Source organism: Macaca nemestrina, chromosome 9 (genome assembly GCF_043159975.1).
Source record: "Macaca nemestrina isolate mMacNem1 chromosome 9, mMacNem.hap1, whole genome shotgun sequence".
Taxonomy (NCBI): Eukaryota; Metazoa; Chordata; class Mammalia; order Primates; family Cercopithecidae; genus Macaca; species Macaca nemestrina.
In genome coordinates, this window is record NC_092133.1 from 139427027 (window position 1) to 139450082 (window position 23056).

At 36.2% G+C, this 23056-nt stretch overlaps 1 long non-coding RNA gene across 1 annotated transcript; it reads left to right on the forward strand.

Annotated features, from left to right (window-relative positions):
- Positions 1 to 10957: 10957 nt before the first annotated feature.
- LOC105490789 (uncharacterized) lies at positions 10958 to 14043 on the forward strand. The gene is made up of 3 exons (XR_011607533.1): positions 10958 to 11225; positions 11445 to 11580; positions 13912 to 14043. It is a non-coding gene; the product is annotated as an uncharacterized lncRNA (long non-coding RNA).
- The last annotated feature ends 9013 nt before the right edge of the window (positions 14044 to 23056 follow it).

The window sequence follows — 23056 nt, forward strand, 5'->3', positions numbered from 1 at the left end:
GATGGTGTTTTTAAAAGTGAATAGTACTTTTTATAATTTTTAAAGACTATACTAGTGCAGTACATATATATACTGTATATATGTGTGTGTGGGGTGTGTGTGTATATATATATATACACACACACATATATATACATATATACTTAAAATCTGTAAATTTTCCCAATGAATTATAATATCTCTTGAGAGCAAGTTTTAGGTTTTGTTCCTTTCCTAAGCCACACTTCCATGCTGCTTTGCACAAATAAGTCATTCTACAAACGCTTTTCAAATAAACCATGTCATTGAAACTGTAAATTAATATAAATGCTTTGATTGAAAAGCTGCTATCCTCCTAAATGACCACCCAGCATGTACTACATTTAAATTATCAGCAAGTTTTCATTTTAGGCCAGTCTTTTCAGAAATAAAACAAATAAATCAATAAAGGAGAAAATGTGACCAACCTACAGTAGCATACTATAAATAGTGACCCTCTGTACCATGTGGAACTGACCTGAAGAGGAGGGGCGTGATTAGTGTGTACGCTGCCACAGGCTGAGCTGCAAATTCATCTTGAGTGCACGCTGGAAAATGCATTTCTTAGATGTGATGTAAATTGCACGAGTCTTGTAGTATTCTGACAATGCAAAAACCTGAGACATTTTAAAGAATTAAGCAATATATTCACAGAATGAAAACACATGTAAGTGCAGCTGCCTATGTGAGAAAGATATATTACAGAATATTCCTGTTAATAGATGAGATAGTAGATGGATGTCATATATATATATATATGCACACACACACACCCAAGCCAACATAAATGAAAACCGTTCTGCAGGAACATATGTATCTATTTATGTCTTCATAAGTGTTCAGACAGACTTCATATCCCATTCCCTCAGGACACACAATTGGAATTACACAAACAGCATAAGAACCAAATGAGTAAAACCAATGTTCTCAGAGCTGACTATCATTAATCACTAATGATGTCAGGTCAGTGAATACCAGGCTTCAACCATACAACAGATCATACATTCTACAAGGAGACAATGAATTTTCTAAAGAAAAATAACCTCCCTTAAGGGTACAGAGACTCCATAAAGACAAAATGAAGCCGATGATAAGTAACCTGGCAAAAAGATCAGGATGATGATATCAGTGGTCATTTCACTATCCTTGAAACTGATATTTTCTAAAATACATACTTTTTAAATGACAGAGTATCATTAAAATTGATAAATGTATAAAATACAGGCTACTTAGCTGATATTTTCTTTGGTACATCTCCTTGGGTCTGAAGATATAGTTCAGCAGTTAACTCTTCAGGAACCATGCTGAGAAAATATCTCTTATGATGAATATCTTGATTTGCTTTACAATTAAAAAGTTAATTTATAGCATGAAGTCTTACTGGGCTATTAAGACACATGGAATAAATACTAAACTAATATCCACGATGAGTTACATTTTGTCAAGGAGCTGGAGTTGCTGACAATTATGCAGGCTCCACTTGGGATAACTCAGTCAGCACTTTTACCCTCACGGTAGAATGGAACATCAGTGTTCGCCATCAAAAGAGTACGCCTAAATTATGATGATGTGGCTCGCTATATATGATCTTGGCTTTCTCATTTTACTTTTAATAGAATTCATTTCTTTCTTGTGTTTAAAATAAGAAGACAGAATTTGTATGGTTCAGAAAATATACAACCTGCCATATGTTGTCATCTTATGCAATAAAGGGAAACTTGTATGTGCCTCCTATTGTGGATTTTCTATAAAATAGCACTCCTGGCCAACATAAAGTAATATTTGGGAAATTAAAAGTACATGTAAAACAACCAATAAGACAAATGGCACATAATAGATGCTAATAAGCTGATTATTCTCTTTTGAATGCAAAGGTAAAAATCACACAGACTACAGCAGATGTGCATATTGGGGAAGGTAGAGTAAGGATGCTAAGATTTATAAAGAAACATAAGAAAACATGTTCAAGGGCTGAAACTGTGGCGTTGCTCATTTGCACTCAGACTAAAAGACAGTTCTAACGAAGCAGCCTGAGTAGGCTGCTACAAGGAGTCAGCCTTCCTCAGTGTCTGCCCCTCTTCTGACTGGCCTGTCCCGGGGTGCAGTGACCGGCGCCCTCTTGGTGGCACTCAGACCTGAAGGTATCACGTATGCAGGGTTTCAATCCAAACAGACACAGCCTCCTGGTTTCTCCACCATGATTTTTAACTCCTGTCTACCCAGAGCCATTCTACTACTGGGTCTTCTGTGTTTCACACTAACTATCCCATTGGGAGAAGTGGATTGGTTTTACCAGCCTGCTTCCCCAGTGGACTGGGATCTCATAGCTGACCCACTGTAGATGCTGGTCAGAAGAGTCCCCATTGGCTTAAGTCCAAATCCCTGGTCTAGTTAAATAGGGACAGATTCATAAGGTTTCTTAGTTCCCACAGCGGCTTTACTATTGCAGCAATATTTCCACAGTGCTCCAAAATAAATACATGACGGCTTACATTTATTAAGTTGCCAAGTCCAAAAAAAATTTAAGTGTTTCTATCCTAACCACTTAGGGCATCCTTGAAAAAGAATACACATAACATCGGTTGAAAGAAAACTAGCATTCAGTTTTATTGTTAAGTAGTCATAATTATTCAATAATGGGAGATGTTCACCTGCTGGGCACTGCATGACTTCTCGATCCTTATTTCTTGATGCATGTTGATTTCGTGATACATAGTTTTAACACAGTAACCACCAAACTCCCCTCTGCAAAGATGTGAAGTCACCAAAGGGAATATTCAACAAATTTTGTTGAATTTATTCTGAGGTTTACATACAGAATCCCAAATGAGGACCAGTAGTGTAACTGTATTAGGGTCCTCTGGAGGGACAGAATGAACAGGATAGATGTATATATGAGGAAGAGTTCATTAAGGAGTATTGACTCACACGATCACAAGGTGAAGTCCTACAATAGGCTATCTGCAAGCTGAGAAGCAAGAAAGTCAGTCCAAGTCCCAAAACCTCAAAAGTACGGAAGCCGATGGTGCAGCCTTCAGTCTGTGGTTAAAGGTCTAAGAGTCCCAAAGCCGAAGAACTTGGAGTTTGATACTCAAGGACAGGAAGCAACCAGCATGGGAGAAAGATGGAGGCGGGAAGACTCACCCGCTCCAGTTCTTCATGTTCTTCTGCCTGCTTTTATTCCAGTGGCCCTAGCAGCTGATTAGATGGTGCCCACCCAGATTGAGGGTTGGTCTGCCTCTCCCAGTCCACTGACTCAAATGTTAATCTCCTTCAGTAACACCCTCACAGACACACCCAGGAACAACACTTTGCATCCTTCGGTCAAGTTGACCTTCAGTATTAACCATCAAAATAACCACACATTTAGATTGATCCTACCAAAAACAAACTAAAAAAAAAAAAAAAGAAAGAAAAAAGAAAAAAGAAAGAAAGAGAAGAAAAACAAAGAAACAAAAAACAGTTTCTTGAGTGTGTCCTGTCAAATCCCTGATGTTCGTGCCATCATCAGGAGCAGAGGATGTGTACTGAGGAGGAGGAGTGTGTCTTCTGCTGTGTATTTCCACCAATTGCTGCCCTACAGACCCTTCCAGATAAGACATCTTGTGGGGGGAGGATGCTGTGACCAGCAAGCCAACCCGATGGTGCCCACATAGACCAGAGCATTCATTTCCCACTCAGGCAATGACATTGTTGAGCCAACAGAGTGGTCCAACTAATGCCAGGATAATCTGAATCACGCTCAAAGCTCTATGGCGATTTCCTTGATGTATGGTCTAAATTTAATTCCATGTAATACATCTCATAAAATCTGTGTTTAAAAATATCCTGCCATTTTATCATCCTGCTATCAAACTTGCTGCAAGTGAGCCTCTACGTTTTTTAATAAGGAAGCATACTACTGGCAGTAATACCACAGCGAGAGTCCAGAACACTATGCCAGTGTGCTGGAATTTCTCAGAGGTGCAATTTTATGCAACAAATGTGTTTGCAGAACCTGAGGGGAAAAATCAACCACAGGAAAACGAAAGATTAAAATTCTTAATACAAGAATGATTATAAATTGGAAGCATTGATGGATGCACACCTATGATTGTTAGCTGATTTTTCAGTTGTAGAAGATCATAATAAAAATTAAAAATAAAAGAAAGAGAACTATGTGAGTATTAGAGAAGCATATTGGATTTATCTGCTGTTCCTGGGTTGGGGACATAAATAGGGCAGGTAGCAGTTATTCACTAAGTCCCCATTGTCTGGGAGCAATTGCTGCAGAGGTTGTGGGTAAGTGCTCTGTCGTCACATGTGATCTGTCTATTGTCCTGTCTGTGTATCCTCCCTCAGCAGTGATTATCTCTCAAGAAGATCTCAGGGGTTGTAGCTCAAATTAAAGTATCATAAAGATGTACGATAAGAAAGCAGGAGAAATGAAGGGCCTAATTTCACTTTTGAGTGCCCATTCGGTTACAAGAACTACTCATGGCACTTATTTTTATGTATTGAAACTGAAAAAAGAAAAAAAAGACATACATTATTGATCCTAAACTGAGGTGGAGGTGTGGACTTGTCACATTTAATAGTTTGTCCAGGGACATAGATAGTAAATGGCAAAGCAAGGGTTTCACAAGTGTTGGTTTTATTTGGAGAAGGGTGGGGTCTTTAAACTACTTTTAATGCTATCTTAAGAGTATAGTATAATTGTCTCATGAGAATATTAGCATCAATGTATTAAAATACTTTATGAGTAATAAATCACCCAACTCAGGCTTTCTTCAATAACAAAAGGGATTTTCACTACAAGGTGATGTCCACGAAAGGTTGGATGAGTCCAGCAGTACATGGAGCTCATCCATGGAGATGCCCCAACCCTCAGCATCTCCCTGGGCTGATGGCTTTCCTTGTGTCTCCGACAGCACCCATGACCTTCAGGGGCTGCAGGCTTCCTCATCTATGGAGAAGAAGGAGATGGAGATACAGAGGCAGAGAGAGAAGGAAGGCAGGAGGCTTTATTTCTTTATTTTCAGATGCTCTAAGAAATCGTTAATATTTTTCCCCACCAAATGCCTAGGAAGATCTTTGCTCCATCTCATTGATCCAAATCCCCTGTGTCCGTTTGGGCCATTAATGGGAGATGTGTGTACTATGTTGGTTTTTGTTTGTTTGTTTTAGACGGAGTCTTTCTCCGTCACCCAGGTTGGAGTGCAGTGGTGCGATCTCGTCTCACTGCAACCTCTACCTCCCAGGTTCAAGTGATTCTCCTGCCTCAGCCTCCCGAGTAGCTGAGATTACAGGCACGCGATACCAAACTCAGATAACTTTTGTATTTTTAGTAGAGACAGGGTTTCGCCATGTTGGCCAGGCTGGTCTCCAAATCCTTACCTCAAGTGATCCACCCGCATTGGCCTCCCAAAGTACTGGGATTACAGGCTTGAGCCACCAGGCCCAGCCAGGTATTAAGTTGATAAACAGTTTAAACTTAAACTAGATACCTCATGCCTAGAAGCAATGTTTCAACCAGGTTCTCTGAAGCAAATGGACTACTCAGAACTGGTGTTAAAGAATGTGGAAACTCTAGGGTAAATTGGAATAGGTATCAAAAAGAAATGGATATCGAAGAAGCAACCACAGGGTCCAATATAACAAAACCAGAAGGTGATCTCCTTATATTAGTGCTTATAGTACAGAATAGGAAAGAGGATGTTAATCATTGCAAACTCTGTAATTTCAAATAATTTTCAAAGAATCAATTTTTAAAGTTTCCTAAAGATTCAGGATAAATGATCCTAACATTTAACTTTTTCATGTTTTAACAGTTAACTTATTCTGATTAATAAATTCATACCCAATGATAAAAGAAATTGGAAAATAAAACAAAATTTGAAATTGCCATTAATCTCTGTGCCCAAAGAAAGTCACATGTGACATTTTTGGTGTCTTTCTCTCCAGTCTGGAATATACACATATCATGTTATTATTTAAAACATGAATTCTTGGCTGTGTTTATGTATCTTAGCTTTTATATTATAATTTCACTAATGTTGTAATTTATAACATTTTTTTCTGATTTTCTAATCCCTTCAACTAAACACTTACTTGATTTTGTTTCTTTCATTCTTTCTCAATAATAGAAAGTTTTAGGGCCATAAGTTTGTTGTTGTTGTTGGTTTGCTGCACAAAATTATAGAGTTCTGATTGCTTATATTTTTTACAGTTTTGATTTCCCATTTATCCAACCATCAACTGAGTATTTTACAATATTTAACAACTAGAAGTTTTATTTAACTTTTTTTGGTAATAATAACTTTTACTATTATTTTACTTCAGTGCGTCTTGACTCACTACCCGTTCCTTCCTCATCTGTGAAAAATAATATTACTCATTCCTCCAAAAAATGCATTAAAGTACTAGGATATTACAAATAAACTGAATACATTCAGGCCAGCTTTAACCAGAATTATAAAATCAGCAACGTAAGAAGCAAAATGCAAGATCATGCAAATTTTAACATTTGTCAAAAAACACGGTCCTCATTGTTTAAATAATGTGTTGGCTTGAACACTCTTTTCTCTACAGAGATTGTGATACCTGCTTTTGTTTCCATTTGCCTTTGCTTGTGGGTACATCGTCCTTCCTTTTTCTTTGCTGATGCAATTTTCACCATAGATGGTATATTCCTTGGGTAATGTTAATAAGAGAAAGTTTATACACTCACATATATGTCACCATTTGACTAAGAGCCCCTTATGTTTGTTTGTGACAGATTACCATCAGTGAGTATATGGACAATTTATGGTGGCAATGAGAACAAACCCGGGAAGGATATGGTTTGAAGTTTATAAAGTAAGCTCAGCTAGTGTTGGTTGTGACTAATAAATCAACATCTAATTCTCCACTATCAAATACTAATTAATTCTTTCTTTCCTCCCTCATATTAATTTAGTGTCATTCCAAGTCTTCAGGGGAAAGTGTTTGCAGTCTGAAGCAAGAACACTCTTATGCCTTGCCAGATAATTTTATTAATTGTAGTAAGTGCAGTGGCTTTGGACACCCAAATTTAAAAAAGAAAAATGATTTTGGAAGACAATTCTCCCCTTTGGCAAGTATGATATTTTAGGATCTCAATAAATCCTTTTGAACCTAATGGAAGTAATTTTCTCATATCTTTTTTTGGTACTCAGTGGTAATCTAATTACTAGGACCCTTATATTCCAACATTCATATTAAAAGCAACTTCAAAATACAAAATAAAATAAATTCAACAAATTTGTTCAGAGACCTAGACATAATATGATATTTCACTCTGATGACAAAGGCTATATTTGCACCTACGTGATATTCACAGAAGGCTAAAATACCCGTTCACCTATCTAAAATTCTGGTAGCTAGCTGAATCTTGTATGTAAAATTATAAATATATGTTTTGGATATTTTAATTTGTTCTGAGTTTAGTGATTTAAAAGATTATCTGTAAATCAGATGACAGAATCCATTTTTATGGGGGTGAGCGGGGAGGGTCTCACTCTGTCACCTAGACTGGAATGCAGTAGTGCAATCAGGGCTCACTGCAGCCTCAACCTCCCAGGATCAGCTGATCCTCCCACCTCAGCCTCCCGAGTACCTGGGACTATAGGTATGCACCATCATGCCCAGCTAATTTTGGGGTTTTTTTTGTACTTTTTGTAGAAAAGGGTTTTTTCCATGTTGTCCTGGCTAGTCTCTCTCTCCTGGGCTCAAGTGATCCACCCACCTTGGCCTCCCAAAGTGCTAGGATTACAGGTGTGAGCCACTGTGACCAGGCGTGATGGAATTTTTTTTAAACAATATGTTATGGTGAGGAATTAAATAGAAAGTCACAGTACTGTGCGGCTTTGATGGCTGATAAATGCTAGGTGAAACTGCACTTTGTGGATTCATCGTTTTTTGTGCCAGGCAGAAAATGTGGACACAGATACACTCCTCCTACTTTCTTTTGTGTATGTTAGAGAAGATGACAGTAAGTGGTAGAATGGATGGAAGACCCTAGTGTGCTAAGTCTTGCTTAAATGCCTATGCGCGTCTACAATTACAGGCCCTCTGACTCCTGGACTCAACACTAAGAGTTGAGAAGGGACTACCTCCATGGAGAGGCACAGCTTGCTCCAATATCTTGAGTCAGAAACAGAACAGCTTCGGGTGGTTGTCTTCCCAAACACTAGCTTTTGGGTGTGTCGATTTTTCAATCCTCATTGGGTTTTTTCAAAGACTTCAGAATTTTAGGGGTGCATGAAAATTCTTTGACATGACAACATGATGAAAGCACCCTTTACTTTAGTCTCTGTCAAGATGTGGAATGAACCGGGGAGTTCCCAGGGTCTGCTCTTCCTTTGGGGAGTGGAAGAGAGACATCCTGTCCAAGGCTGGTTCAGCCGCCAGCTAGATTCAGGAGTCCTGACTCCTGATGGAATGGTGAACCAGGGTGGAAACCAGGACATGAAATAAGGCTGCAGAAACTATGTGCTGAAAGGAATATAGTTGTATGGGGAATCTACTATTTCAACATCGCCAATGTAGCATTTACTGCATGGTAAGAATTAAAGAACCTTTCAAATCTCTTAAAATTTTGGGCAGGGAAAAATACACCTACTCAGCAAATTGGGCTCAATGTGTGCAAAGCTCAGAGAATAATCCACCGTTTTAAAAACTACTGGCAGGGGTCACCATGCCTCTTAAAAGACAAGCTGTGAAGGTCACTATAGACATTCACGTTGCTAGGAACTGTTCACTTTAAAACTAGATGCTCAAATAAATCAATTCTGTTAGAAACCTTCACAAAGGCTGTGAAAAACATAAAACCCAGATCAATCTTTCCTTTAGGTTGTATTTTAGATTGCTGACATAAAACTATGTGAAAATGTTTCCCCTTTTCCCCTTTTTAGCGTGTGTTTTATTAGTGAAGTACAACTTAATAGTTCCCCAGACATTATACAGAACTATATATATATATTGGGTACATGTGTCATTACCTCTAAATACCCACAGAAATTTTTACTTAGCAACATTTTCATGTTCCTCTCAAATTCCTACAATTATATACATCAAAACAATTCTCCTTGTTTCTTAAGGGAATGCTCTCTAAATCTAAATGTATTAAGAAAATGTTAGTATTTCCAGAAACTCTGGGTTATATTAAAAATAGGGGCTCCAGGGGGAAATTTTGAGCTCAAAAGGTCTCTATCTCATGACTTTAAACTACATTTAGGAAGCAATATATAAAATATATTGTAAAAATTTCTAGCACATTTTTTGGATCCTTTTACGGCACTTAGCACTACACGCCAGTAATAGATATGTTTATGTCCCTATCATTTCCTCTACAAGGGTGTAGGGGCTTACAGTTAGTGTTTTTGATTCATTTTCTTTCTATCCCTCCTGAAGCAGTTTCTCAAACAGCATGCTCCTTGATGTTAACAAGTTAAGAGGAATAAAGTGCCTCGGTTCATATAAGCACAGGAAAACTGAGCTAACAAAGTATTAAATAGTTTTTTAAAAATTAGTACCTTCTGACTCTTCAAAAGTTGGATAAATTCTGATGTAAACCCTAAACTTATTTGATTATCTGTTACTGTTTTACCATTGCCACAGTAAAGATAGGGAATATTTCCTTCATCCCACACAGACTACTCTGTGCTCTCTGCACTCACGCTCTTCCCCTTTCCCAAGCCCACAGAGTCCTTCCTTGCTCTGTCCTCTGTGCATATAGAATACTATCACCATTTTTAGAATGTAATACTAATAGAATTACAGGGCATCTTCTTTTGTGCCCATCTTCCTTCACCGAGGAAAATAGTTTTGAGATATTTGTCATTGATAAAAACAAGACATTAGCTTTTATTACTGAATACTATTCTGTGAAAAGACCATAACTGGTTGATCTATTCTTCTATAATAGTAACTGGGCATGTAGGTAGATTTCAGTTTCTATTGGTATCCATTAACGTTAAGTATTAATCTTAATCTTCTAGTAAGAATAAAACTATTACATATAAAGCTTTTATGTACAAGCCTTTTTTGACTGAAATTTTTTTTTTTTTTCAGTAAATGCCAAGAGGTAGAATTGTTGAGTAATGTCCTACCTGTATGTTTATCTGCGTGAGAAACTTCCAGATCATCTTTCATTCCCACAAGCAATGTGTGAGATTTCCAGCGCCACATTTTCATTGACCTTTTTAGTAATTCCAAGGTGTTTGAATATTTCATTTCAGAAATTCTATTTTTTAGTTGTAGAATTTCCGTGTGATCCTACTTTTCTGTTTCTACTCTGTTTATACTTCTTGTTTCTCATTCATTGGGAACAATGTTTCGATTTAGTTATTAAAAATAAATATAATGGCTGCTTCAAAATTGTTATCCATTAATTGAAATGTTTGGTTCATCTCAGGCTCAGAATCAATTGTTTTTCTTTTCTCCTGAGAATGTGTTCCATTTTCCTGATTCTGTATATGCCTGGTAACTTTGGATTATATCTGCGGCCTTGTGAATATGAATGTGAGGAGATTCTGGCCTCCTTAGGTTTCTCTGATGGGCATGGTTTCCTATGTCTCAGCAGATCATTTCCGGGTAACCTCGGATTATATCTGGGTGTCGTGAATATGAATGTGAGGAGATTCTGGCCTTGTTAGGCTTCTCCAATGGGCTTGGTTTCCTATGTCTTAGCGTATTATTTCCAGGTAACCTTGGGTTATATCTGTGATGTCGTGAATATGAATGTGAGGAGATTCCGGCTTCTGTTAGGTTCCTCTGATGGGCGTGGTTTCCTATGTCTCAGCAGATCATTTCCGGGTAACCTCTGATTATGTCTGGGTGTTGTGAATATGAACGTGAGGAGATTCAGGCTTCCTTAGGTTTCTCTGATGGGCGTGGTTTCCTATGTCTCAGCAGATCATTTCCGGGTAACCTCGGATTATGTCTGGGTGTTGTGAATATGAACGTGAGGAGATTCAGGCTTCCTTAGGTTTCTCTGATGGGCGTGGTTTCCTAAGTCTCAGCAGATCATTTCCGGGTAACCTCGGATTATGTCTGGGTGTTGTGAATATGAACGTGAGGAGATTCAGGCTTCCTTAGGTTTCTCTGATGGGCATGGTTTCCTATGTCTCAGCAGATCATTTCCGGGTAACCTCGGATTATGTCTGGGTGTTGTGAATATGAACGTGAGGAGATTCAGGCTTCCTTAGGTTTCTCTGACGAGCATGGTTTCCTGTCTCAGGAGGGCATTTTCTTAGCTAGTTTGATCTGCAAACTGTACTCCTTGGGAGGCAGCTCTGGTTTTTGTCCAGATCACTTCATTTCAGCTGAGATATTTTTGAACTATCCTACTCGTGCATGATTTAGGAATCAGCAGGAGATGTGGGTAGAGAGATTTAGGTGATCCCTCTTTCTGCTCCTTCTTTAAGGGATATCGTAGTCTCCTTGTCATCGTTCTCCCAACCTCGCTTTCCTCTGCCCCTGGTCAGAATTCTAGAGGGATTTTCCGTCTCTGTACCCCCAGCACTGGTCATGCCACACCGACTACTTCGCCCTGGGCCACAGGTAACACATTTTTATAGCTCCTGGTCTTCAATGCTCTCGGAAAATGTGCACGCCCTCCATCCAGTCTATTTCCTCTTGGCCAGCCTACTCCGGTGCCTGCAGGCACTCGCATTTTGTGCTGTGTCCAACATTTGCCATTCCTTTCTGCAGGAAGGTCTGGTAGGGAATTAATTTGTCATACATAGAAGCAAACATTTATCCCTGTGGTAGCTCATGTTTTCACTCTTACGGCATCATTTGAGGAAAGGAATTTATTAGTTTGAATATAAGTTATCAATTTCTTACTTTGTGATTAGTACTTATTGTGCTCTATTTACCTAATGTATATTATCAAGATTTTCTTCTGCATTTTCTTCTAGAAGGGTCAATGTTTTAACTTTCTCGTTTAGAACCACAATTGAGCAGAATTGATTTTTGTATGTGGTGTGAGTTATTGATCAGAACTTCTTGCCAGTGAAAACACTATGAGATCCATCTTGACTTTTGAATTTCAGTATGGTTATGTGATTATAGCTCAGCATAGTTAACAACATAGAACAAAATCTTAAATAATGCTAGATATAAAATCAATTTCTAAATTTTATTTGTGCTTAGAATTCAGATATCTTCACAGTAGATAAAAGACTAAAAAAATAGGTTGTTATCAAGTAATCAATCTTTAAAGTTCTGAACTATGTTGGACAGTTAAAATGACATCAACAAAAATGTTTTGAGCAAATTAACTAATCTCAGGCAACTCAATTAAATGTCTGAAGCCAAGCATGTAATTAGAATCCTCTCCTCTTTGCCATTTAGACTTTACATATTAAGTATGCTTGAAGTAGTTTCTGGTTTATGAATTAAAATAGAATGATCTTTACTTTTCTCCCTTTATGAATGAAGTTCTGACCATTTACAAATTTAGCAAGCAATCTATACATGTTCTTTCTCTGTTTCATGAAAGAAATAAAATTGTAAAATATCATAAAAATAATCTATAGTCTTTGATGTGTCTTTCATTATGGTTTTAGGCATCTTCTGTATACAAAACAAGAGATGAAAGGAAAAGGGTAAAACTTAACAATTGAGAAAAGAATTAATTATAAAAATTTATTAAAAAATAATGGTAGATGTGATACAAAGAGTAAACAAAAAACACTTGATTTCTTAAGCAAAATATAAACCAAATATGTATTATATTTTAAGAAAAGGTTTAAGCTTGTAAAATAATTTTTATAGTATTTACTATGTATCTGCAATGCAGACTCTTAAATCACCTGTGTTTAATTTTACACTTCCTGTGTTACTCATCTCTCTTATCCACTAACTGCAGTGGTTTTCCAAGTGTGATTAATGATGTTAATTGCCCTGTTAGAAGAAAGAGTCTCATAGATTGACAGTATAACAAAGGTGATATACCTTGGGCCCCAAACACAGATGGCATTTTGATAACATTAATTGGATAGTTTATTTGTGTCCATTCTATCTATTGAATATTATATTAATCATCAAAGCACAGTTTCAACAATTTTCATATTTAAAATGTGTTGATACATGCACATTGTCATTGAACACAGAATAGCATTGCAAGTGGGATGGAAAAGTAAAACCAATCAATTATGGTTAAATAATGTGGCCAGGCACAGTGGCTCACTCCTGTAATCCCAGCACTTTGGGAGGCCAAGGTGGGCAGATCACGAGGTCAGGAGTTCGAGACCAGCCTGACCAACATGATGACACCCAGTCTCCACTAAAAGTACAAAAATTAACTGGGCATGGTGGTGCATGCCTATTAATTCCAGCTACTCAGGAGGCTGAGGCAGGACAATTGCTTGAACCCAGGAGGCAGAGGTTGCAGTGAGCCAAGATCATGCCACTGTACTCTACCCTGGGCCACAGAGCGAGACTCCATCTCAAAAAAAAAAAAAAAAGAAAAAGAAAAAGAAAAAAGAAAATAAAAGAAATGAAATGAATAAGATGTCATTTGCTGAAAACCTATTTTGCATTGAACCTCATATATATTTTCCCTTTTCCCCTTGTATTTGTACTTTTTTTCCCAATTTAGTTAAGAGAAAGTATGCCATTATGTTTAATTTTGTGTGTCAATTTGACTGGGCCATGAGGTGTCCAGACACTTGGTCAAACAGTATTTCTGTGAGTGTGTTTTGGGATAAGATTAACATTTAAATTAGTGATCTTTCAGTATAGTGGATTATTCTCCCTAAAGTGAGTGGGCCTCATCCTATTAGTTGAAAGCCTGAATAGAACAAAAAAGGCTAGCTCCCTTGTGAGTAAGAAATATTATTTCTGTCTGTCTTTGAGCTGGGACATTGGTCTTTTTCCTTCCTTCAGACTCAAATGGAAACATTGGCTCTTCCTGGGTCTTGAGCTTGTTGGGCTTTGACTGGGGAACTCCATCATCAATATTGCATGTTCTCAGGCCTTTTGACTCAGACTGGAGCTGACACCATCATCTCCCCTAGGTCTCCAGCTTACTGACTGCAGCTCTTGGGACTTCTCAGCCTCCAAAATAGCGTGAGTCAATTCCTGGACCTGCTTCTAGAGAACCCTGATTAATTTAATACAATTGGGAACTCATGAGGTATAGAGGGGCATGAGATGGAAGGAGAAATTTCTTATATATTTGGCAAAACAAAGAAGTCAATGTCTATTTGGTGCTATTTTTAACACCTGGGTGAAAAGGAGAAATAAATGATATGACAATTTTCCATACACAAACGAATAAAATACATAAATATGTGTACTAGTCAGTTCTCACGCTGCTAATAAAGATATACACAAGACTGGATAATTTATAAAGAAAAAGGTTTAATGGACTCACAGTTTCAAATGGCTGGGGAGGCCTCACAGTCATGGTGGAAGGTGAAGAAGGAACAAAGACACATCTTACATGACTGCAGGCAGGAGAGTGTATACAAGGGAACTGCCCTTTATCAAACCATCAAATATCATGAGACTTATTCAATATCAGGAGAACAGCATGGGAAAACTTTGCTCCCGTGATTCAATTACCTTTCACTGGGCCCCTCCCACAACACGTGGAGATTATGGGAGCTACAATTCAAGGTGAGATTTGTGTGGGGACACAGCCAAACCATATCAATATGTTATTTTAAGAGTCTATAATTGGATAATTATGAGAAACAATACCTTACAAATACATGATGCTAACTGTGTATGCAGAATCACATTTTTTTGTGTTTGGAATGTTGTATATAAAATAAAACCCTAAAAGTCAAATCTTTGAAAAGGGAAAACTTGGAGCAAAATTCACAATGTTGATTCATTTTAATGCAATATGCATAAACAAAGATCACATTTCAGGTAGCCAATACATGTATATATTTCAAATAATTTTATTGTAAATACTTGTACTCTATGTCACAAGGCAGATGTGTTAGTATTAAACACTCAGCTAAGACTTACTCTAATAGCACTTTATTTTACAGTGTTTGTTTTGATAAATTTGTTACATAATCTACAAATAAGTATGTTCACTTATGCTGTTAGCAAGAATTCTATCATGTACACATTAAAGATTCTGGAAATTTATAACAGCCTGCTAATTGAGAGAGATGTTACAAGTAAATGAGAAGCGTTGGCATTAATCTGAATACCCGTTAATGTCAGCAAAAGGATTAAAAGATGCAAAAATATTACACAAAATTATTAAAATATTTTGTCAAGTGTAATAAAAGAGTTTTTCTATTACTTATTTTTAAAATATTACATAATATTGAAAGATTCGACAGAATATTTATGACCTAGAGCACATTACAGCAACAATGAAACAGCCTCTTTGTCCTTTCACCTGGTGGTGAGCCCAAAATTAAATTCTAGGCTACTAAATCCACAAGTCTTCTGGCTGATTTTAGCTACATTTTTAACAACTTTATATACTTTTTATATTTTAATTTTAAATTATTCATATAAGTGGATACACAGTACATACTTTATATCTTACTTGCTATTTTCAATAAATGTTATGTTCATAAGGTACATCCATTTTGATATGTGCCATTTTAGTTTATGCTTTTCCCTGTCTTAAAGTAAATAGTGTTCATTCTACTGAAAATAAACATGTGGGTGATTTTCAATTTGAGTTAATTTTAAGTAAAATTTTGTGAATTCTCTGTTACATGTCTCCTGATTGACATATGCAAAGAACTCTCTAGAAATGGAATGTCTAGAGCATTCACCTAAATGTTTCTTAAACTTGTTCAGTAACACCAATCAGTTCTTAAAAGTGAATGTCCTGATTTCAGATTTCTGTTCCATTATGTAAAGGTTTTAAAAATTTGTCATTCCTGTCCTCAAAGGAAATCAACAAAAAATAAACTAAAAAGAATGACTCTTGCTAGATCCAACAGATACTGAGGTCACAGGAAAACCAATGCCCTGAAAACTTCAGAGACAAGGAAATACAGAAAATCACAGCTTACCAGAAACAGAAGCCACTAGAGCATAAGCAGATAGAAAAATGGAACCTCTGATCAAAACTAAATGCTGAAGAACGAGTATAGAGTAGCTGAGAGTTAAAACTCTTGGGGACCCAGGCTTGGGGCAGATTAGGGGCAAACGTTTATGTGTATTGCAAATTCTAGGGTTACCAGTAAACAAATGTAAATAAGAAGTATAATTATGCTAAGACAGAAGAGACAATAAAGTCACATAAATGCTTGATTAAAACCAAAGAAGACACAATAAAAGGCAATATTTTAAAAAGAAACAAAAGAAGGAATAACAAATGAAAGCAGTAACAATCATGACAGATGCTGATCCAACTACACCAATAATTACAATTTATATGAATTCTGTAAATACACCAATTAAAAGACAGAGAGTGATAGAGTGGTTGAAATGAGACCCAACTATATCTCCTCGACAATAAACCCACTTTAAATATAAAGGCATAGATAGATTGGAAGTAAAATGAAGAAAAATGATATGCCACGCCAACACTAATAAAAAGAACGTTGGAGGAGCTATAGTAGCTTCAAAGTATATGTCAAAACAAAGGAAATTATCTGGGATAAAGAGGAGTATTGCATAACTTCAAAGGGATCAAATCTTCAAGAAGACATAACTGTCTATAGTGCACATACATCTATCAACAATCCATCAAAATATATGAAGAAAAAAACTGGTAAATCTACAAGGAGAAATAGACAAACCCAGTAATAAGTTAGAGACTTCATCACACCTCTCTCAGTAATGGATGAAGTCAGCAGAAAATCAGTAAAGATATAATAGTGAAAAAGCACCATCAGTCACCTGGATTTCGTCAACAACACATCACACCATTTTCTAAGTTCATATGACACTTTCACCCAGATAAAAAATTTTTAACATATTGCCACAGTTAGAAATACATAGATATTGTGTAAGTATGTCTACATTCTTATAAGAGTGAATAATCTTTAATATTTATTTGCAGTATTTGATTAACTAGGTGTATTAGGTCAATCATGTTTTAACTATTAATTTACTAAATTTTTCTTTGTTTGCTTGATTCATTAATTATCAAAAGATCTTCATTGAATCTCTAATTGTGGCAATGGATTTTTCAATCTCTCCTTATCATTCTGTCACTATTTGATTTACATAATGGAAGCTACATTATTTAGCACGTGTAAGTATAGGATTGTTTTAGTTTGCTGGCGAATTAAATTTGAGTTTTGTGAAATTATTACTTAATTAGTAATTAGGTCCTTATGAGTAATTCAATTTAAAGTTTTGGCCTAACGTTCATTTTATATGATGCTAATATAGCTAGACCAACTTTCTTTTGCTTAGTGTTTGCCTCATAGTTGATAGATCATTTTTTCATTCTTTTTCTCTCATTCTTTTCTTTGTCCTTAAAGTTTTAGGTTTGTCTATTGCAAATGACATATGGGTTAGTTTGCTTGCTTACTTATCCTTCTGAAAATCCTCGTCTTTTATTGCAAAGCTAAGTGCAGTGACATGTATTGTGATTATAAATATATTGAGTTTCATTGCTGTCATATTATCTACTTTATATTTGTTCCATTCTTTTCTGTTGTTATTCTTATTTTTGCTTTCTTTTACACTGTCTTTTTTTCTCATTTTATTTTTTTTGGCCTTGGAAATTCTATTTATATTATTTTAGAATTGATTCGTATACTTTACGTTTTATGTGTACAAGGTTCAATATAAATGTCATTAAAATCCTTCAAAATGATATAAGTTTTTTAGAGTTGTTATTTACCACAATCCTGACTCATGATATTATGGCCTAATAATGTGTTAATTTTTTATCTTAAAATTTGGATTTTATTATACAAATTATTGGTACTAAATTAATGATATTTAGATATACACACTTGTCTACAAACTTTATTGCTCAGAATTCTATCTTACATGTAAGACTTGTCATCTGGGCTACATTCTTAATGACTAAAGTATATACTATTTGTTTTATGAACATGCCTTTTTCTCTTCTTAAGAGAGAGTTTTGTTGAAAATACAATTTTAGGCTGATAGTTTCATCGTTGCCATCTTTTTTTCAAAATATCCTTTGGGGTTTTTTGTTTGTTTGTTTGTTTTTTGAGACGAAGTCTCACTTTGTCGCCCAGGCTGGTGTGCAGCGGTGCAATTTCTGTTCACTGCAACGTCCACCTCCCAGGTTCAAGCAACTCTCCTGCCTCAGCCTCCCAAATAGCTGGGATTACAGGCACCCGCTACCACACCAGGCTAATTTTTTTTTTTTTTTTGTACTTTTAGTAGAGACAGGGTTTCACCATGTTGGCAGGGCTGATTTAGAACTGCATGCCTCAAGTGATCCGCCTGTCTCAGCCTCCTAAAGTGCTAGGATTATAGGTGGTGAGCCACCATGTCTGGCCCTGATGAATCTTAACACCTTAATTTCTCTTTGTTTTGGAGATTTAATGTTTCCATTAAATCTGAAAATATGTTTATGTTTTTTGTTTCACTAACACCTCGAACTTAAATATTCACATTTATTAGACTTCCAGAATAGCTCAGTCATTCTCTTTCTGAACAGCTTTCCTCTTGCAGTCATTATCTTCTCTCCATCACATCAGCCAATTAGAATTCTAGGCCTCTGTCTCTATTATCTGTTTGTCTTTTCTTTCATATTTCCCACCTTTTTTTTTTTAACTTTTCTGCTATCTTGAAAAAACTTTTCAAATATGCATTGTATTTCTTTCATTCTTTATTTATCTAGTCTAAGCTGCTGTTTTTACACTTATTGATTTTTTCAGTTGTTTTGTTTTTTGTGTTTGGATTTCAATTTCATTATTTTTAAAATGTTTAATCATTTTTATATGCTCACACTCTACTCTTATTTGTAATGACGTCTTTTGTTTCTTTAAACATATTTAACATCTTTACAATCTGTGTATAAAAATTGCAATATATAGCCTTCAAAGAGCTTTTGCTCTGATCTGGTTTTCCTTTGTGCTCTCGTCTCAGTAGCGTGCTTTGCTGTGTATCTTGTGATTTTCTTTTTAACTGTGAGCTCACCTTTCTTACAGGATAACAGTGGAAGTACTCTGCAGCCTAGATGGACGTGTCATTCCTCCCGTAGGGTTTGCATTGTTTCTGTCTCTTTGTCCTGTAAATCTGGGACCCAATAAATTAATTTCTCTTCCTAAGGTGTTTAATTTTCTATAGAGGTAGTGTGAATTCAGTACTTAATTTCACATGTGGATTGGCTTTTTTTGTGAATTTTAAGAGGAAAGTTTCTGCTTCCCTCCAATTTGGGCCAAAGTCCTTTGCGATTCTGTGCTGTGGAGCACATTGACCGCTGGCATGCATTATATTCCCGGGCACATCATTATACTCAGGTGTCCTATTAGATGACACAAACTGGTCACGGCCTTTCTTCATTTTCAGTTCTTAAAATAAAAACTCATTTTTACCAAATTTTAAAGTATATCTAAGAGTAGAATTCAGATCCAATGTTTACACTTGCTCTTTCAGTTTCTCAGAATGCCACACTTTCATGACACCTGAGGAATGAATGCTGTGTGTGTGTGTGTGTATGTGTGTGTGTGTGTATAAATTTCCCTTTAAAACCATAAGTTGTTTTTAGTGGAATGGTTTTGTTTGGGGTATCTGAAATGTGTGTTTTATATATACATCTATGTTTTCACTAATACTCTTTATTTTCCCCCCAGAGCTTCATGTCTACATTGGCCTTCCCTTTCAGACATGGATCAATGCTTCAGATAATTTCCTTTAATTCTTTATCAAGGTAAACTGTCTCTAGCATTTCCAGATAAGATAAATTAATACATACAATACAAGGGTAAGTCAAGATACTAGTGTCTTCATCTAAAGAGAAAGTGTCCAGGATTAAAATCCTAATATTGAGTCCTGTGCTTTTGACAGTCTTGTCATCTCCAAGAAATTCACCTATTTTCTCTTATAAAACCACAGTGTGGGGATTGTATGAGATAATGTGTGTGAAACAGCTCCTCCATGTGCAATTTACCCCACAAAGACAGGCTATTACGTTTTTCCAACTAAAGGTCTTTTAGGGCCTAAATGATGCAAGCCGCAAGCATAAATGATAGGGGCACTGGAAGGAATTATGTTTATTTGTGAAAAAAGAGTTTGTTTTAATGTTTGTTTTTTAGATCACTGCACTTTTGGTACCCCCTCTAAGTTGGTGTTTAGACTCTATTGCCTTATTGTCCTCACACGCGTGTAGAGAACATGGCTTACACCGTAAGTGTTATCTGTCCTCATGAATATTAAAAAGGAAATCACCTTGTCATGTAGCTCCTTCCTCAGCAGCACAGAAATGGAATCACACGCCATAGTTAACTTCATTCCCAGATTTTTTTTGTAATAGCAGGACAGCTGTTCAGCATAACTTTTCCTGTTGCTTTTCAATTTAGAGCGCATATGATAAAACAGATTTGGAAGTAAAGGCCAAGAAGCTAGTAGATGAACTTCATGAAATTCAATTTGATCATGCCATGGGCTTCTTTCTTTCAATGGAGCATATTAGGTCTCATGACTGTTACCTTTGAGCTAGGCATCAGTTTCCAAACCTGGTTTAAAATACAATTTTAAAAATAAGCTATAAAACAATCATTATCTGGAAAGCTGGTTTAAAAAGTCTTTTGATTTTCTCATTGGTAACATGTGTTTGGGAAGAGAGCAGATCCCATTTTCATAACCCCATTACTTAATGTTGCCTATTTTCATACTGAAGTTTAATTCTCAAATCAAATATTCTAACATTGAGAAATAAAATATTCAAATGTACCAACAGTGATATTTTACAAAACATCCCATCTCTTTTACCATTAGGTTGCATGGTAAAATGTAAGAAAGTCTAAAACTCAGAATATTAAAGCTTCAGAGAATTTTAAAAAGTCATTTGTTTAGGTGTAGAAATTAACCTATCCTTGTGATCAATTATATTCATTTCATGTTTTAGCTTCACAAGCTATCATTTTAAATACATGACTTCCATTTCTTGTATCTATAAATAATGGCCAGAAGTGAAAAAGGTTGCAGCTGGAAAAGATTAGATTAAACCACCAATTCTTTTCCTTGAAGTATTTCCAAAAAGCAGAATTTACATGATTCGTATTGTTTAAAATGCCAAAGAACAGCTAAGTTTCTGTCTCAGCTCGCTTCAAATACTTGTTTTTTAACCACATCATCTTCTTTCTTTCTTTCTTTCTTTCTTTCTTTCTTTCTTTCTTTCTTTCTTTCTTTCTTTCTTTCTTTCTTTCTTTCTTTTTTCTCTTTCTTTCTTTCTCTTTCTTTCTTTCTTTCCTTCCTTTCTTTCTTTCTTTCTCTCTCTCTCCTTCCTTCCTTCCTTCCTTCCTTCCTTCCTTCCTTCCTTCCTTCCTTCTTTCTCTCTTTCTTTCTTTCTTTCTTTTCTTTCTTTCTTTCTTTCTTTCTTTCTTTCTTTCTTTCTTTCTTTCTTTCTTTCTTTCTTTCTTTCTTTCTTTCTTTCTTTCTTTCTCCTTCTGTGTCTTTCTTTCTTTCTTTTTCTTTTCTTTCTTCCTTCTTTCTTTCCTTCCTTCCTTCTTTCCTTCCTTCCTTCTTCCTTCCTTCTTTTTCTCTTTCTCTCTCTTTTTCTCTTTTTTTTTTTTAATTAAGCATTTTGAATTCCATAAAGCTTCATTCCATGAATTTTAACTGGGGTAGATCCCAGAATACTAATACAAGTGTTCTGAAATATTACATTAACTTCAGGGTCCTATGATTTACCTGCTTTTCAAAAAGAACTGCTTCATTAATTACTATTTGTCCATATCACTTTGAACATTATAGCAATAGAGCAAGTAGGGCAATTTGCAGGAAAATATTTCAATTGAAGGCTCATTTCCAGGGGATGTTCATCGTTCAGATTTGAAGTGAGAACACTTTCTTTAAACAGGAGCCAACAGCAACATCTGGCTCAACTAATCCTGAGGCTCAATGAACTCTTCTTCGTATTTTAGAAAGTGCACATTTTCCCTCCTTTTATTTCTCATTTCATAGAAATCTGAAGTCAAGCACACTGAGAAGAACTATTTTGTAATCATTTTGATTTATCTATAAGCAGGAGGCTTGCAAAATCCCTCAAGAACTCATCCTCATAGATTTGTAGCTCAATTAAGCAGATTCAATTAGTCAGGATAGGCAGACTGAAGAGCACCAAGGGCTCAACTCCCAAAGATAGTAAGATCTTATGCAATGTATTATTTTTAAAAAATATCTTGTTTTCTTGCACTGATACATTTTCTTCAAAACATTTGGGAAGGAAACTACATCTCTGAGGTATGCTGTAACTACAGTTGAATTTCATAGCTCCAGATTTTCTTCACATTTTGTCTCCAAGAACTTGAGTGTAGGGTCAGGGGAGATAGGAAATACCCTTGTTATTTGATGGTTCAAAGACTGAATAATGTTTTAATTCATGCTGGCCAAATGACAAAGAAAGAGACTCACGTGTCTGAAATCCACTTCAGACACCACTGCCCCAACTCTTTCCAGGGTATATTAAAATGATGGAAACTAATAAATCTTTGAGCTCACACTTGGTCCCAGGCACAGAGGTAACTTTTTGTGCCTTACATGTTAATTTTCTCACTGCTACTATACAAGGTAAGTCCCAAGAAGAAAAAAAGGCTTAGACATATTTATTTTAATGAAAGTAGAAAACAAATGGGGCAGTAGGAGTGAGCGAGAGAGAGAGAGAGATGGGACAAAGAAGAGGAGAGGAGAAGAGAGGAAAACTTGCTCAAGAACCTACAAGTGCACATTTAACTAATTAAACAACTCACCTAAGGTCACATGGCTAGTAACATTGCCAGAAGAAATATATGGCTTGTTTAACACTAAAACCTCTGCCTTGAAAACACTCGCTGCATACCCAGGGCTCCGTGGAATACCGTGGATACTGATGTGAGTTCCTTTTCTTTTTGGACACACAGCAAGATACATTTTCCAGTGTCCCTTACAGTTAGAGGCGCTCATGTGG